This window comes from Capra hircus, chromosome 4 (assembly GCF_001704415.2).
Source record: "Capra hircus breed San Clemente chromosome 4, ASM170441v1, whole genome shotgun sequence".
NCBI classification, from domain to species: Eukaryota; Metazoa; Chordata; class Mammalia; order Artiodactyla; family Bovidae; genus Capra; species Capra hircus.
Window position 1 is genome coordinate 100,740,899 of NC_030811.1, and position 15,286 is coordinate 100,756,184.

The 15,286-nt window shown below is 36.0% G+C and overlaps 1 protein-coding gene across 1 annotated transcript in view; it reads left to right on the forward strand.

The window, feature by feature from the left end:
* The window catches only part of THSD7A (thrombospondin type 1 domain containing 7A), a 481,774-nt gene that overhangs the window by 166,641 nt on the left and 299,847 nt on the right, over nt 1–15,286 (forward strand). The gene's annotated exons all lie outside the window — the stretch shown is intronic.

Sequence of the window (15,286 nt, forward strand, 5' to 3'; positions counted from 1 at the left end):
CTTTGCTAAAGCAGGATCCCTTTGTTCTCTAATGGCATCTTGTCATTTTCAATGTACGGGTGAGTGATCGTGTGCAATGCTTGTATTCTCGCCATTAGACTGTGTGCCAGTGAGTTTCAATTCAGTTGCCCGTTAACGTGTCTGGGGAGCAATGGAAACAGTGTTGGTGCTTGGGCTTCATCTTCTTGAAATTTCCAGTAATTGATCTTGAGTAAGACCCAAGTATCAGTATTGTTTAGACGTTCCCCAGATGATTCTAACCCACAGCAGAGGTAAGGAGATCTGCCCTGCACTGCAGAAAAGCACTGGTTAACGTCACTGGTCACTAGATGAGACCCGTTCTGACCAACTATAGAAAGACATCTTAGAATTAATGTCTGGCTATCACTGGCATTCTAGTTCTCTTTGTCTGTCAGAATATTCTTTGGAGATGATAAAAATATTCTCAAGCAGTGATATTCTAAAAGTTGAAAAGAAAAAGATATCTGCAAGTATAAGAAACTCTTCTGAACTTCAGAATAATAATTAATCCTGTTTTCCCTTCCAGTGATGAAAAGGAAATGTTTTCCTTCAGTTTTTTTTTCACACTGAGAAGAATGTTTTAAGAAAGTCTGCTATAAAATGTGACGATAAGCTGTGTGTATGTATATTTAATTTTTCTTTCTTTTGAGAATCTATCCATAGATCTCTAAAGCCATAAACCAGTATCTTTATCACAGGACAGTCATTCTGACTTATTTTGATAAAAATGATTAAATTTTAAATGTATAGACTTCTTTGAATTACTGCTTATTAGGAAAATTCATTTTGTTTTTAAACTATTATCTGTATTTTACTGCACATTTTATTCACAGATGATGATTTCCTTATATAATCAAAGCCAGAAATGGAGTGAGGCAAGTGAGGCATTTTTCTCAGTGCAAAATTTAAGTGAGGGAGTCCCACTCAGTAATCAAAATAGTAACATTTTAATGTAATACATTTAGAAATGCAAATTAATGCAAAAAATTTATCATGAAGAAAATATCAAAATTGTAAACGAAGATTACTGCCATATTGAGCCATAACACAATTTGAGGCAAAAGGAAAAATGTGCAGCTCTAGATATATAGTTTGATGTATTTTTAAATAGATAATTTTTTCAGAACATTATAATTGAAAAATGTTTAAATGATATTTATGCTAAATATTTGATATAAAATTATTATAATTTTAATTCAGCTGAAGCTAAAATCATTTTAGGTTGTCTTTTGGTCAAGAGAAATTGTCAAATGTGACAATGTTATCGATTCAGTAAAAGCTAGAGTTGACATATTTCCTTTTGCTTCCTATATGTCTCCTCCACCCTGCATAGTGACTCATATAATAACTTTTCATTTATAAAATAATTTAACTGTCCACCAAAGGTAAATATGTGGCACTATTAAACCAAATTAAAATTGTTACAAAAGTTAAAAGTCAAACGAAGATGATTGTTTTGTATTAATAATGAAGATTTAACATTTATGCCCTTTGAAATGTAACAATATGGTACAAGCATAAATATGCAATATTGGTTCAAAATGGAAGGGTAATAGAACCATTTATAATTTTAGCATTAACACTTAATTTAATCTAAGATAGTACAAAATACAGAGAGAGAATTTTAATAATAGAGTATAAGGTACGTTTACTGGCTAGATATCAGCTTGACCATTTTATTTAAAACAGGGCATCTTAAATAACAGTTGTACTTGCTATCAGTTCAGTTCAGTTCAGTCGGTCAGTCGTGTCCAGTTCTTTGCAACCCCATGGACTGCAGCATGCCAGGCATCCCTGTCCATCACCAACTCCCAGAGCCTACCCAAACTCATGTCCATCGAGTCGGTGATGCCATCCAACCATCTCATCCTCTGTCGTCCCCTTCTCCTCCTGCCTTCCATCTTTCTCAGCATCAGGGTCTTTTCAAATGAGTCAGCTCTTCGCATCAAGTGGCCAGAGTATGGGAGTTTCAGCTTCAGCATCAGTCCTGCCAATGAACACTCAGGTCTGATGGACGGTTGGATCTCCTTGCAGTCCAAGGGACTCTCAAGAGTCTTCTCCAACACCACAGTTCAAAAGCACCAATTCTTCAGCACTCAGCTTTCTTTATGGTCCAACTGTCACATCCATACATGACTACTGGAAAAACCATAGCCTTGACTAGACGGACCTTTGTTGGTAAAGTAATGTCTCTGCTTTTTAGCATGCTGTCTAGGTTGGTCATAGCTTTTCTTCCAAGGAGTAAGCGTCTTTTAATTTCATGGCTGCAGTCACCATCTGCAGTGATTTTGGAGCCCCAAAATAAAGTTTGTCACTGTTTCCATTGTTTCCCCATCTATTTGCCGTGAAGTGATGGGAATGGATGCCATGATCTTAGTTTTCTCAATGTTGAGCTTTCAGCCAACTTTTTCACTCTCCTCTTTTACTTTCATCAAGAGGCTTTTTAGTTCTTCTTCTCTTTCTGCCATAAGGGTGGTGTCATTTGCAAACCTGAGGTTATTGATATTTCTCCCGGCAATCTTGATTCCAGCTTGTGTTTCTTCTAGCCCAGTGTTTCTCATGATGTACTCTGCATAGAAGTTAAATAAGCAGGGTGACAATATACAGCTTTGATGTACTCCTTTTCCTATTTGGAACCAGTCTGTTGGTCCATGTCCAGTTCTAACTGTTGCTTCCTGACCTGGATACAGATTTATCAAGAGGCAGGTCAGGTGGTCTGGTATTCCCATCTCTTTCAGAATTTTCCACAGTTTACTGTGATCCACGCAGTCAAAGGTTTTGGCATGTTCCCTTTAGGAATCTGTTAAATATACAACCACAGAATGAAAAAGATTAAATTGCTATAGAAATTTCTGATCAGCCTTACTTGGATTACATGTGTTAAGATGAAATGAGTATTTTGTGTTTCATTGACCCAGTAAGATTTCATGATAATCCAAAATACGTTCTTAATTGAACCTTTTCCTTGTTTGTTTTTTAATGTTATATGCATTATATATATCTGGTCATTTCCCTGCAAAGCTAAGCATCGCAATTTAGAAAATTTAAAGCAACAACAACAAAAAAGATTTTATGTGATCATCTTTTGAAAGGTTGTTTAAAACTGTAAATGGGTTTTGCAGCTATTCAGCACATTGGAAATTACAGTGAATAATAAATGAACGTAAGGTGGCTCTATGGGATTATTTCTAAACATGAGAGATGTTTTCTAAGCTTCAAAAACTCATGCCTATAAAATCATTTTACTGTTGTTTTTACAGTTTAAATAGTCAGGTATTTGATTATTACTAATAAACTGTTTATAGCTCAGAATTGCATCTGGAACCAAAAAGTAAACTGTTTTATCCTATGAGTTTGTAATGTCTTGTAAATAAAAGCATTTCGTGCTACGGGCACAACCAGAGGCTATCAGTGGAGCTGGTTTCCTTCTCACTTTGAAAACTGATTTCACTAGTACTGGAGGCATCAGAAAAGCAACTAAAAGCATTTGCTACTTTCCCTTCCCACTGTTTACCACTGAAGGTCCATTAATGTTCCTTTGTAGCCTTTAGATATTCCATAGACAGGACAGAAGAACTCTTCATTATCTGCTGCTGCTGCTAAGTTGCTTCATGTGACCCCATAGACGGCAACCCACCAGACTCCTCTGTCCCTGGGATTCTCCAGGCAAGAATACTGGAGTAGGTTGCCATTTCCTTCTCCATTCATTAATCTGCTGTTAACCTATATAGCTGCACACATGAAAATCACCTATCAAACATCTTAGGAAACTTGTTAAATCTTATGAAAAGTAGCATTATTTTTATAGAAGTCAGGGAGTCTTACCATCTAAGACCAGTTGTGTGCAGTGTGTTGGACTATTAGGAAAATGTGAGCATTTAAGAAGAGATATCAGTTTAACATCATTGCAGTAAACAGGGAGAATTATTGAAGAGGGGGTAATTTTGAGTATTAGGACCCAGTTTTCTTAAGATATTCTGAAAGCATCATGTTCTTCAAAAAGATAGGATTGAATCCCTGTGAAAAATAAATTTCTACAAAGGCCTTTGAAATATATGAGTCCTGTGCTTTTTCTGAATAAGTTAAGGCTTCCCTGGTCGCTCAGATGGTAAAGAATCTGACAGCAGTCCAAGGGATTCTCAAGAGTCTTCTCCAACACCACAGTTCAAAAGCATCAATTCTTTGGCACTCTTTATAGTCCAACTCTCACATCCATACATGACTACTGGAAAACACATAGCCTTGACTAGATGGACCTTTGTTGACAAAGTAATGTCTCTGCTTTTTAATATGCTGTCTAAGTTGGTCATAACTTTCCTTCCAAGGAGTAAGCATCTTTTAATTTCATGACTGCAATCACCATCTGCAGTGATTTGGGAGCCCAATAAAATAAAGTCAGACACTGTTTCCACTGTTTCCCCATCTATTTCCCATGAAGTGATGGGACCAGATGCCATGATCTTCATTTTCTGACTGTTGAGCTTTAAGCCAACTTTTTCACTCTCCTCTTTCACTTGCATCAAGAGGCTCTTTAGTTCACAGTCAAAGGCTTTGGCATAGTCAATAAAGCAATGTCTGTTTACTAATTTCTGGGAAACTGTACTGATAATAGATAAGTTTAGAGGTAGTGTATCTCTGAAGGGAGATCATAGATTCTGGTTATGACTTGTTTACTTATATTAATTTATATTCATAAATCTTCAGCTATAATAAGCCTTTTTAAAAGTCAAACGTTTTACTTCTTTTTAAAGAACCAATAGTTTATCTAGAATAATGACAATTACAACCAACAATAAAGTGGTCTGATCATTAATTTCCTGAAGAATTTTGACTATTCATTTATTTGGGGATCGTGTAACACTTTGTATATTTAAGTTACAGTATTCCAGTTTCAAAGTGTCTGTTTGAAAGAGTTCTCTCACATTGGTTATTGTATTACTCAAGGAAAGGCCAAGCATCTTATTATTTTGTGTCTCTACACATGGTATAGCTAAAAGAAAAAGAAATCTTTAATTACTTAAAATACGGATTTTTGAAAACCACCTTTTAAGTGTTATATTTTTATCACACAAGTATTTCTAGTTGGTCAGAGGAAAAGAGGTATTTCTTCTCTAGTGAGATAGGTTGGGTGTGCATATTAACGATAATTAATTATTTATGTTATAAATCAATGAATTGATATTTTATTCTGTTCTTTCATATTCCATGTGGGATTTCTACAGCAGAGACCCTCTATGTACATAATGGCTTGTGGATTAGTGAAATGGAAATATTAATTGATAAATAGCTTGAACTGGGAAAAATGTTAAACGCTGACTCTAGGGGAAATGCTGGGGCGTCCCAGGTGGCACTAGTGGTAAAGAACCTGCTGCTAATGCGGGAGGTGTGAGAGATGTGGGTTTGATCCCTGAGTTGGGAAGATTCCCTGGACTCACGCACATGCCATAGACATAGAGGAGAACTACTCATCTAAATTACTGCTTTTGAACTGTGTTGGAGAAGACTTCTGAGAGTCCCTTGGACTGCAAGGAAGTCTAACCAGTCCATCCTAAAGGAGATCAGTCCTGAATATTCACTGGAAGGACTGATGTTGAAGCTGAAACTCCAGTACTTTGGCCACCTGATGTGAAGAACTGACTCATTTGAAAAGACCCTGATGTTGGGAAAGATTCAAGACAGGAGGAAAAGGGGACAACAGAGGGTTAGGTGGTTGGATGACATCACTGACTCAAAGGACATGAGTTTGAATAAACTCCAGGAGCTCATGGTGGACAGGGAGGCCTGGCGTGCTTTAGTCCATGATGTTGCAAAGAGTCGGCCACAACTGAGTGACTGAACTGAACTGATGTCATCTAAAAATACTATCCCAGCCCACTTTTCTTAAAACTTGGATTTAATTAGATGGAGAATTCAGAACAGTGGGGAAAATATGCATACTTACACCATATATATAATAACCAGTCATACCCAGGCTCTGATTTAACTTGAGATATAAATGTTTATCTTAATGAAATAATTGGACCATTCAGGACAGAAGGCTGAATTACATGTGCCTTGCTCTGTGTTCCACTTTCCTCCATCTGTGCCTCTGTTTTAAGACTTGACATTTATAGACATCATAAAATTGTGGGGCTTCCTGATAGCTCAGTTGGTAAAGAATCTACCTGCAATGCAGGAGACTGTGGTTTGATTCCTGGGTCAGGAAGATCCGCTGGAGTAGGGATAGGCCACCTACTCCAGAATTCTTGGGCTTTCCTTGTGGCTCAGCTGGTAAAGAATCTGCCCACAATGCGGGAAACCTGGGTTTGATCCCTGGGTTGGGAAGATCCCCTGGAGAAGGGAAAGGCTACCCACTCCAGTATTCTGGCCTGGAGAATTCCATGGACTGTATAGTCCATGGGGTCACAAAGAGTTGGACATGACTGAGTGACTTTCACTTTCTTGGGCAGCTCTTTAACTCTTAGTTGTGTCTTCTAAAGATATACTGTTTGTTTGATTCATTTATTCTTGTTTAATTATGCTGGTGTATTGTGAGGTTAAAAGCAATACTTCCATTTCTTATGGGGAAGAATGGACTTCACATCCAGAATAGAACACTGCACTGAATTCAAAGACCTATACTTCTTGGTCCAATTTGCTATCATGACTTCCACCTTAATCTTGGAAATACCACTTCAGCATTCTAATTTTACTATACTCAAAGTGAAGCATTTGAGTTCAGTGGTCTCTGAAGCCTCTTTTAACTTTAAAAGAATATGCATTTATTTAGCTCTTAATATTAAAATTATACATATTGTTTTCTCTTAATTCACATACTTTTATTTAATGTATGTCTTGAAAAGTTTTTCTGAATGCTTTTAATAAAGCAAATGAACAATTCCTTTCATATTTTTTTCAAGGTTGTTTTATGTAATTCTGTTAAAGTAATTCATAGAGAATTATTTTTAAAAATCAGAGTAGATTACTCTGTGTCATACATTGATTTATGAATGAGTTACTGGTAACAAAATATTTGTTTAATCATTTATATTTTTTGGCATTTACACTTTGCCCTGCTTTTAGTATTAATTTAAAACATTAGTATATAACTGGTCCTATTTGGAAGCTAAGTTTTTGATAAAAAATGGTCCATGATTAATAATGACTATTAAGAAGAAAGGGGAAGCATAAGAAACACTACAAATGTTCATGTTTGTCGGTTAAAACAATATTGATTTCATAGCAAAATGTAAACAGAATTGTTAGCAAAGCTGAGAATACCTCCTATATTGTTCAATCACTAGACCTATATCAATTCAGACAATTAACACTTAATATAAAACCTGCTTTTTAAAGTAAGAGTACCATTTAGATTCTATAGTATATTAGTATTTTAGTTTTTCTGACTTATTATGCTTGTATTAAAGTAGATACCATTTTTAAATGAAGCAACCAGTAATGAAATTTCAAATGTTTTAATTCCTCCTTTTCCTGAATTGTTAGCTAATTCCTCCTATAAAATAGTGTAATTTTTCATAGTTTTGAAAAGAAAACTTTATTTTATATTCTTTTTGATATACTTTGTAAGACATAACTTTAAGTATTTTTAGCAGAACGTTGCACTATAGATTAGCGTGATATTTAAAGGAATAAAGTTTCATCACTACTGGACAGCCAAATGTACTATGTGTTCCTTGATAATAACTTCATAAAAATAATATTCAATAAAATTGTTTGATCTCTAATATATACTAGTTGTTGTGATAGGCAGTATGTAATAGGCAGAATATAAATTATAATAATATTAATTATTTCCTGCTATCCATTTGAACACCCACAAGAACTACCCAGGATAATTTATAAGTGTGTGTGTGTGTGTGTGTGTGTGTTTTACCCATTCCTTGCAGCCTTTTGAGGTCCAAATAATTAATTAAGAATCAATGAGGTAAATAACCTGGTCATCTTAGCTGGTTAATTAGAGGAGGGTTTACTTTGAAGAGAATAAAGCCTTTCAGTTGCAAAAGACCTCCTAAAGCCCTAGATAGTCAAGTAATTTTTAACATTTGTTGTCTGCTTTCTCATTCTGTATAAAAATTTACTCTTGGGGCTAATTTTGTGCCTGTAATTTTGTATTCTTTTTCTTTAGCAAGGGTTCCCAAATTGTACAAGCTTCATATCCCACAAAACCTGGATCTGTTCCTGCAGCTATAAGTGTCTGAAGTGGGTTGCTTGTCTTTAAGACTCTCGAGACTGCTTTTTTAAATTGGACCCCATTATCCAATTTACTGGACCTTACCCCTCTAGTAAAGTAAAATTCCCTTTACACAGGGAGTTTTATCTGCAAACAGCTAGAGATTACAAAAGGAGGTGAGGTCTCCAAACCCCTACATCCCAATATTTTGAGGAGGGGGATTGTAATGGCACATTACAGAAAGTTTTGTTGAAAAGAGATGAGAACAGCTTTTAAATGTGGGATATGTGTAGCTGACCAAGAAAGGTTCAATTGAGGACACAATAGAAACCCAACTCACATTTGCCTTATTTTCCTCTGAGGTTTTAGGTCTCAACCTTAGCACTTACTGGTTCTCGTCATACCATATTTATTGAATTTATATGCCTGCAAAGCTGTTCTAGCTGGCAGGGTCTGAAAATTATTGGTAATTAACATTAATGGGCAGGAACAATTTCAGTGGAAATTGGCATCATAGCATAATAACTAGTTCAGAGGGTTGGCCCTTCCACTATTCACATTTCCTCCTTAGAAATAAGCTTTGTTGCATCATCTTATATATGCAGAGACAACTGGGGATTTTTCCTTCCTTTTATTTGAAATCTAAACGTGCTTATGCATCAACGAGCAGTCAAGTAAACTCTGCTTGACATCACAGACAAAGCCTTTGATGCTACTTTACCTGTGGATCAGTATTGATGGCTCCTGAATTGTGAAATTCTGCTACAAGTAATAGACCCGTCAATTTGATGCCTAAGTCACCCTTTTCCTTTTCTTTGATTTGCATCCATCTTATTAGAAAGTGACACTCTTATTGATTCTATTCAACCCTTGAGAGAGGAGATAAGAAAAACGAAAATGTGACAGAGATAAGAGGCCGTCAAGGTGATCCATGGGTAGAGTCTAAAGGGAAGAATTGTTCCTGAGGAAAATTGGGATCTTAGTAAATGCTATTAAGGGTACAATATTTAGAAGTTAGAAAAAGCCCTTTAAAGGTTACCATCATGTACTAAAGAGTCAGTTCTGCTCTTCTATCCTTGGTTGTAATGTAAGTACATCAGAAAGTGTGTATCTCTTTTATGTTTCTACATGCAAAGGTGTTTAAAAGGTACATTGATAGCCATATGCAACCAGGCATCAGGTTCAGTGGCTATTTGCTACTCATTGCTGAGTAACCAAAATGTCAAAATATGTCTCTGAAACTTAGACAAATATAATTTCTGATCTCTAGGTTTATACTTCTCAGTAATAATAATGCTAAGTGATCAATTTAATACTCATAGCATCCCAGTGAGTTGTATCTTCTTACTGTCCTCTGTATAAAAATGAGGAAACAGATGCTGACAGATTAAGTAATACAAAAGAAATATAAGACAAGCATCTACACAAACACAAATTAAACTGAAACCATGTGTACTATTAGCACTCAGTTCTTCTGATTGTCACAGATTGTATTTGGTTATAAATAGGGATAATATATGCTTTGAGGTACTTCAAACTACTACGACTCCAAAACTCTATTGTCTTAGCTAATTTCTTTACCTTAAATTAGAAAAAAATTTGAGTCTCTTCTCAAATTTTCTTATCATTTGAATTCTCTTGAATTCAATGTTAATTATTTATTTTTATTCATTTATTTTTGTTATATATATATATCTTAATGTCAGTTGTGATACATTTTGTGTTTTTCTAGGAATTCAGTTCAGTTCAGTCGCTTAGTAGTGTCCAACTCTTTGAGACCCCATGAACCACAGCACGCCAGGTCTCCCTGTCCATCACCAACTCCCGGAACCTACCCAAACTCATGTCCATCAAGTCGGTGATACCATCCAACCATCTCATTCTCTGTCGCCCCCTTCTCCTCCTGTCTTCAATCTTTCCCAGCATCAGAGTCTTTTCAAAAGAGTCAGCTCTTCTCATCAGGTGCCCAAAGTATTGGAGTTTCAGCTTCAACATCAGTCCTTCCAATGAACACCCAGGACTGATCTCCTTTAGGATGGACTATTTGGATCTCCTTGAAGTCCAAGGGACTCTCAAGAGTCTTCTCCAACACCACAGTTCAAAAGCAGCAATTCTTCAGTGCTCAGCTTTCTTTATAGTCCAACTCTCACATCCATACATGATTACTGGAAAAACCATAGGTTTTACTAGATAGACCTTTGCTACTTTATTCTTTTCTGATTTCTACAGATTAGTACTTAGATCATACTTTCTACAGTTGTTTTCTTTAAGTACTTTTAATTTAAACATTTAAAATTATAAAAATTTCTCTAAGAATTAGTTTAGCTTTATCTCACAAATTTTGACATCACATTTTTATTCTCATCTGCCATGAAATAGTTTTTAATATATGTTGTGATTCCTTATTTGATTCATATTTAAATGCATATCGCTAATTTTCAAGCACTCAAGGAAATTCTCTTCGTCTTTTTGTTACTGATTTATAGCTTAATTCCACTGTGGTCAGAGAATATACACTATTTGATATTAATCCTTTGAAATTTGTTGAGATTTGCTTTGAAATCTGCATGTGGTCAATCTTAGCTCTCATTTTGTGTATATTCAAAAGAATGTATTTATTGTACAACTCTGGATGCAAGGTTATGTATATATATAAATTATGTTGTGTTTTCTTAATCATGTTGTTCAAATACGAATTGCTAGTGGTGTTGTCTATAATTCTTCTACTATCAGTTAAATAAGAGATGTTTGTTAATGTCTTGACATTTGTCTGTTTCTCCTAATTTTATCAATTTTAGCTTTATATTTTTTGAGCCTGGATATTACTTAGGTACATGGAAATATTTTATTATTCTGGTAGATCAGTATCTTATTATTGTTAACTATCTTTGTGTCTTTTCTTAAAACACTTTCTCTGGCATTAATATATCTGTTCCAGCTTTCTTTTTGTTAGTGTTTACACTGGCTTCATCTTTTGACTATAACTCAATCTGCTTATATCTTAGGTATTACTCTTAAAAGCAAGAGTTGGACTTCAGTTTTATATACAGTCCGACCACCTTTGTTTTTTGCTGAGAATATTTATTTAATTTACATATACTATCTTATTGTTTTTCCATTTTTCAATTTCTTCTGCATATATTTTTCTCTCCTTTATTTCAGTAATTATTTTTACTATCGCTATTTCTTTTCTGACAGCTCATTAAGTATATGTTGTTTGGATATTCTTTCAGTGGCTTAACTTTATATTCATTAAAACTCAACTCTAAATTAGTAGTTCTATCTAATCCCAGAAAATTTAATGACCTTAAAACTCTTTGCCTCTGTTTACCCCATGTTCTATTGTAAACACTCACCTGGATCTAGCTTTTCAGTCTTTATTACTTCCTGAAGGATTTCTTCTTGGATGTTTTTTTCTCCTGTTAACTTGTTTGAATTTTAAAGATTTTTTCATGTCCCATATGTTCTTACTTTTTTTTTCAATCTTTGCATCACTTTAGACATTTTAATTGAATATCTTCTATCTCATCAATCCTCTTGCTGCTAAATCTGTTAAGTTTTAATTGCTGCTGCTGCTAAATCACTTCAGTTGTGCCTGACTCTATGCGACCCCATAGATGGCAGCCCACCAGGAGACCCTGTCCCTGGGATTCTCCAGGCAACAACACTGGAGTGGGTTGCCATTTCCTTCTCCAATGCATGAAAGTGAAAAGGCAAAGTGAAGTCGCTCGGTTGCGTCCCATTCTTCGCGATCCCATGGACTGCAGCCTACCAGGCTCTTCCATCCATGGGATTTTCCAGTCAAGAGTACTGGAGTGGGGTGCCATTGCCTTCTCCATTTTAATTAGATTGTTATATTTTTCACTTCTACATTTTGTATTTGATTGTTTTAAAAATAGATTTCTGCTCTCTGCAGATATTGTTCGTCATGTTTTCCACATTCTGAAAAACATTTATCGTAGTTAAACATGAAGGCTTGATAACCTTGATAATACAGATCTCCTATATTTTGATATCCAAAGAAATTTTTGGCTGAACCCCTGCCATTGCAAATCTTTAAATTTGTGTGTGGGGGGGGGGCGGGGGGGATGGTGACTCTGTATATTTGATGCAGTCTTCCAGATAGGATCTTTGTGTGTCTCTGGTGTTAGGCTATGAAAATATCACCTTAATCTAGCCTGAAATTCAGCTGGTTAGAAGCTGAATTTCAGCCTTCTTAAGAGCTTATTTTTCCCCTTTATCCACAAGTATACCCTTTAGAAATTATAACTGACAGCTGAGGTTTTGTTGTTTCTTTTTTCTTCCTGGTCAGTCCTGGATATAGTATTTTTTTCCCAGGTCCATAAAACTACTAAAAGTTCTAATCTGCTTCACCTTTGGGCCATAGTTTAAGAAATGGAAACTGCCTCAAGCTGAGACAAATCTCCAACTACCTATTCTGCGCTTCATTTTTGTCTGGGATATTAGTCCTTTAGGCTCTTGCTGCATTCATATTTTTTGATGACATCAAACAGATTTGTTTTTTAAATTAGCTTTTTTAATTGTTCTCATTGGAAAGATTGGTCAGACAGAAGCAAATATGTAAGGGTCAGTGACAGAAGATGTATTTCTTTGTTTCAACAATTTGCACATATTTTTCTCAATTCTGTTTATAACGGTTTTCTTATTTTTATACTGAACTCTGAGATTTAGCTTCTTTTGTCAAGAGTTCAATGTTACTTATTATTTATTTTTATTCATGTTTTTATTATGTACTATTAATGTAAAATGCCCCTTCATTATATTTTATTTGCATATATTTGCTTCTGAATATTATACTATGTTCGGCTGAACTATTCTTCAGTTCTCACTTGTCTGTCATTTATTTGTTTTTACATCATGTTGTGACAGTATAAAAGCAGACAAGTCCCAGTAGCATTGCTTGTATTCATGTGTATTTTACACAGAGTTGATTATTTACAACAATATGAAGTTTGGAATCATTTTCTCTTTCAAAATTGTTTCGTTAGTGTTTTTATTTGACATATGTTAACCTGAATATCCTGTTAGCCTTTGCTCTACTTGTAAATGCATGATAGTTTCTGTGTGCTTTGTATAAGCTGATCTTCTGAGTAGATGCAGTGCTACATGAGGGCAGGAAATGCATTACTTGGAAGCATCATGGTATATCCAGATCTGGCACGCAACTTAGCAGATGGTTGCTACTCATTATCTCTTCATTGAAAGCATGAGTGAATTTATGAATTATTCTTGGAAAAAAACCTGACTTTTTTCCATATTAATTCTTCATACCTAGGAGCACATGCCTCTCTGCCTTGACTAATATAAAGTTCTCTTTTATAAATTGGTATAAAATAATTAGTGATCTGTACCTTCCAAATCTTAATATACATACAAATTATCTAAGCATCTCCTAAAAATGTAGATTCTGAGTAAGTAGGTTTTGGTTTGGGTTTGCCCATTTTGAATTTAGATGGGTAAACAGTGGAAACAATGGCTGATTTTATTTTTGGGCGCTCCAAAATCACTGCAGATGGTGACTGCAGCCATGAAATTAAAAGATGCTTACTCCTTGGAAGGAAAGTTATGACCAACCTAGACAGCATATTCAAAAGCAGAGACATTACTTTGTCAACAAAGGTCCGTGTAGTCAAGGCTATGGTTTTTGCAGTGGTCATGTATGGATGTGAGAGTTGGACTATAAAGAAAGCTGAGTGCTGAAGAATTGTTCCTTTTGAACTATGGTGTTGGAGAAGACTCTTGAGAGTCCCCTGGACTACAAGGAGATCCAACCAGTCCATCCTAAAGGAGATAAGTCCTGGGGTGTTCATTGGAAGGACTGATGTTGAAGCTGAAACTCCAATACTTGAGCCACCTCATGCGAAGAGTTGACTCATTGGAAAAGACCCTGAAGCTAGGAAAGATTGAGGGCAGGAGGAGAAGGGGACAACAGAGGATGAGATGGTTGGATGGCATCACCGACTCAATGGACATGGGTTTGGGTGGACTCTGGGAGTTGGTGATGGAAAGGGAGGCCTGGCGTGCAGGGGTCACAGAGTCGGACATGATTGAGTGACTGAACTAAACCCAGGCATTACTGATATTCCCGTATCCTAGGTCACATACTCTAAGTAGAAAGGGTCTAAACTCTTAAATATGACTTATGTGAAAATTTGTATTTTAACTGAATTAAGGTGTTGTGCTCATTAGGATAAGTTTCTCCTCACTAAAGTATAAATAGTAATAAATCTTTCTAATTAGGCAGCTGAAATTTTATTCATTAGTACGTATTCATTATACAAGTATTCATATAGTAGCAATTAATGTGATATGCATTATCTGAAGCATCGGGGATAAAAGAATAAAAAAGAGAACAGTTAGAAGTGTTCCAAGTAGACTTTTAGAATTCCAGGTGTGACTGTAGGTTGCTTCAGTGTCTTTAAGTACACTATAAGCCCCTCTAATGTAATGGACGTATGCAAATTGTGACTACAGCCATGAAATTAAAAGACGCTTACTCCTTGGAAGAAAAGTTATGACCAGCCTAGATAGCATATTCAAAAGCAGAGACGTTATTTTGCCAACTAAGATCCGTCTAGTCAAGGCTATGGTTTTTCCAGTGGGCATGTATGGATGTGAGAGTTGGACTGTGAAGAAGGCTGTGTGCCGAAGAATTGATGCTTTTGAACTGTGGTGTTGGAGAAGACTCTTGAGAGTCCCTTGGACTGCAAGGAGATCCAACCAGTCCATTCTGAAGGAGATCGGTCCTGGGTGTTCTTTGGAAGGAATGATGCTGAAGCTGAAACTCCAATACTTTGGCCACCTCATGGGAAGAGTTGACTCATTGGAAAAGACTCTGATGCTGGGAGGGATTGGGGGCAGTTGGAGAAGGGGACGACCGAGGATGAGACGGCTGGATGGCATCACAGACTCGATGGACGTGAGTCTGAGTGAACTCCGGGAATTGGTGATGGACAGGGAGGCCTGGCGTGCTGCGATTCATGGGGTCACAAAGAGTAGGACACAACTGAGCGACTGAACTGAACTGAATGTAATGGATAGCTACTGTAATAAGTGGGATCTAAGTTACTCATA